Source organism: Schistocerca americana, chromosome 11 (assembly GCF_021461395.2).
Source record: "Schistocerca americana isolate TAMUIC-IGC-003095 chromosome 11, iqSchAmer2.1, whole genome shotgun sequence".
In the NCBI taxonomy this organism is placed as follows: domain Eukaryota; kingdom Metazoa; phylum Arthropoda; class Insecta; order Orthoptera; family Acrididae; genus Schistocerca; species Schistocerca americana.
In genome coordinates this window covers 175,686,729-175,690,344 of record NC_060129.1, presented here as the reverse complement: position 1 = coordinate 175,690,344, position 3,616 = coordinate 175,686,729, and the positions used below count along the sequence as shown (strand labels likewise).

Below are 3,616 nucleotides of genomic sequence, written 5' to 3'. Positions count from 1 at the left end.
ATACTCGAGTATAGGTCGAACGAGTGGTTTGTAAGCCACCTCCTTTGTTGATGGACTACATTTTCTAAGGACTCTCCCAATGAATCTCAACCTGGCACCCGCCTTACCAACAATTAATTTTATATGATCATTCCACTTCAGATCGTTCAGCATGCATACTCCCAGATATTTTACAGAAGTAACTGCTACCAGTGTTTGTTCCGCTATCATATAATCGTACAATAAAGGATCCTTCATTCTATGTATTCGCAATAAATTACATTTGTCTATGTTAAGGGACAGTTGCCACTCACTGCACCAAGTGCCTATCCGCTGCAGATCTTCCTGCATTTCGCTGCAATTTTCTAATGCTGCAACTTCTCTGTATCCTACAGCATCATCCGCGAAAAGCCGCATGGAACCTGTGTATTTGTCGCCGTGCATCGCGATACACGTACGTGGAAACAGACAGCACTTTGGCAACGGCAGGCTACTTTGATTCCCGTTTTCGACTCACCGCGGGCGTGTTTGCCGCGTATTGGGATGCAATGACTGGCACGCGCGGAGTTGCGAACCGGCGTTGTTCTTTCGGCGGACAGGGCAGGCAGGAAACGGGAAGCGGCGAAAAGTTTCCTGGCCGTGGTGCCGGTGGGGAAGCAGAGCGCAACCGCTGGCGATAGAGGGCGCACAGGCTGGCGCGGCGTAGCACGTACCGAGAGAAAAGCGCCGGAAAATTGCCCGCCGGAGCGAGGATGAAATACTGCCGGCAGGGGACCGTACTACAGAATCTGTGTGTGTGTGTGTGTCTGTGTGTCTGTGTACAGTAGCTACAAGGCCGTCGGGACGACACGCCACACTCTGGTTTGCTTATATACGTGATTTCATTTAAAACGCGAATTGTTGCCAAAAGTCGGAAGCGGTGGTAAGTTCCTATGGGACCAAACTGCTGACGTCGTCGGTCCCTAGGCTTAAACACTACTTAATCTAAGGTAAACTAACTTACGCTAAGGACAGCACACACACACACACACACACACACACACACACACACACACACACACACACACGCCCGAGGGAGGACTCCAACGTCCGACGTGGGAGCGGGGGGGGGAGCCGCGCGAACCGTGGTAAGGCTCCTAAGACCGCGTGGTTATCCCGCGCGGCGAAGACGGGAGTATGCGCCACACACACACACCGAACCGTGGTAAGGCTCCTAAGACCGTGTGGTTATCCCGCGCGGCGAAGACGGGAGTATGCGCCACACACACACCGAACCGTGGTAAGGCTCCTAAGACCGCGCGGTTGTCCCGCGCAGCGAAGTCGGGAGTATGCGCCACACACACACGCCGAGCCGTGGCAAAGGCGCCCAAGACGGCGCGGTTACCCCGCGTGGCCAAGTCGGAAGTATGCACCTTGTTAAATGTTTGTGTAGTAAGTCTGGGAAGTTGATAAGTCAAACCAGTATTCAAGAAAGGTAGAAGTAACCCTTTACACTGTAGACCCTTATCATTGACGTCGATAGGCAACAGGATTTTGGAACATATATTGCCTTCGAACACTTCGAATTACGTCGAAGAGAAACGTCTATTGTTACACGGTCGACACGGATTTGGACATCGTTCTTTTGAAACACAACTAGCTCTTTACACACACTAAGTGTTGACTGCTATTGACAAGGGATTTCAAATTGATTCCGTATTTCTGGATTTCCAGAAAACCACTCCGTCTACAGGCCACAAGTGGCCCATCGGGATCATCCGACCGCCGTGGAGGATGCGGATAGGAGGAGCGTGGGGTCAGCACACCGCTCTCCCGGTCGTTATGGTGGTTTTCTTTGACCGAAGCCGCTACTATTCGGTCGAGTAGCTCCTCAATTAGCATCACGAGGCTGAGTGCACCCCGAAAAATGGCAACAGCGCATGGCTGCTGGATGGTCACCCATCCAATTGCCGGCCACGCCCGACAGCGCTTAACTTCGGTGATCTCACGGAAACCGGTGTATCCACTGCGGCAAGGCCGTTGCCTGGATTTCCAGAAGGTTTGTGACATTCTGCAAGACAAGCGACTTGTAGCGAAATTGCGTACTTATGGAATATCGTCTCAGTTATGTGACTGGTTTTGTGATTTACCGTCAGAGAGGTCACAATTCGTAGTAATTCACCAAGTCATCGAGTAAAACAGAAGTGATTTCTGACGTTCTACGAGATAGTGTTATAGAGCCTTTGCTGTTCGCTATCTACATAAACGATTTAGGAGACAATCTGAGCAGCCGTCTTAGACTGTTTGCAGACGATGCTGTCGTTTATCGTCTAGTAAAGTCATCAGAAGATGAAAACAAATTGCAAAACGATGTAGAAAAAATATCTGTATCGTGCATAAATTGACAATTGAGCCAAAATAATCCGAAGTGTGAGGTTATCCACATGAGTGCTAAAAGGAACTCGTTAAACTTCGGTTACATGATAATTCAGTGAAATTTAAAGGCCATAAATTTAACTAAATACCTAGGAATTACAATTACGAACAACTTAAATCCGAAAGAAAACATAGGAAATGTTGTGGAGAAGGCTAACCAAAGACTGCGTTTTATTGGCAGGACACTTAGAAAATGTAACAGACCTACTAAGGAGACTGCCGACACTACGCTTGTCCGTCCTCTTTTAAAATACTGCTGCGCGGTGTGGGATCCTTACCAGATAGGACTGACGGAGAACGTCGATAAAATTCAAAGACGAGCAGCTCCTTTTGTATTATCGCGAAATAGGGTGAGACATGATACAGAATTTGGGATGGACATCATTATAACAATAGCGCTTTTGGTTGCGCGGAATCTTGCCTCAATATTTCAATGACCAACTTCCTCTTCTGAATGCAAAGATAGTTTATTGACGTGGACTCGCATAGGGGGAAACGACCATCATAATAAAATAAGGGAAATCAGAGGTCACATGGAAAGATATCAGCACTTGATTGCCATCTTCTTTCGCTTTTGCCTTTGCCCCACATCTAGGCTGAGTCGCCATAGTTATGAACGGAAATACCCTGGTTAATTTGAAGGGTCTCCGGATGCCCTTTCTTGTACCACCCCGTTCGCGTCCCTTTGTTCACTAAAGAACAGTGACGAATTGCATCAAATCGTGAAGTGAAGCAAAATGGCAACGGCGGTCTGAATCTCACGGACGAACAGAGTTTCGCAGGGTCGCAGTTTGCAGACGTTTTGAGGAGGATATTTTATGTTCCCGAAAAGAGTCAGAAAACGTGGACTAAGAACGTACTCCGTAATTCTTCGAGAGACCGACGTCAAAGTTATAAAAATGGATGCGTGGATGTGTGTTGTGTCCCTTTATTTCACATCTCCTGCTGAACCACTGGACCGATTTCAACACGTATCCGTTACCATCAGGCAACAATCGCTGTGACTAAGAATCGCCTATCATCGTGAAGGAGATATGATATCAACGAGATCACTGAAAAATTGCCTTTATCTTGCATCTGGTTTAGGTTTATTATTTCTTTCCTGCTAACTCTGTTCGCAACACATTTTGCAGACAGTATGCCACTGAATGGATCTACACAAATATGCCGTAGTGCGACACACAGTTGGGAGGATATGACGTCGCAGATACTGAGATGCGTG

General features: G+C 47.6%; 1 pseudogene; it reads right to left on the bottom strand.

The window, feature by feature from the left end:
* Positions 1-1,886: 1,886 nt before the first annotated feature.
* LOC124554319 lies at positions 1,887-2,003 on the bottom strand (annotated as a pseudogene).
* Between the last annotated feature and the right edge of the window lie 1,613 nt (positions 2,004-3,616).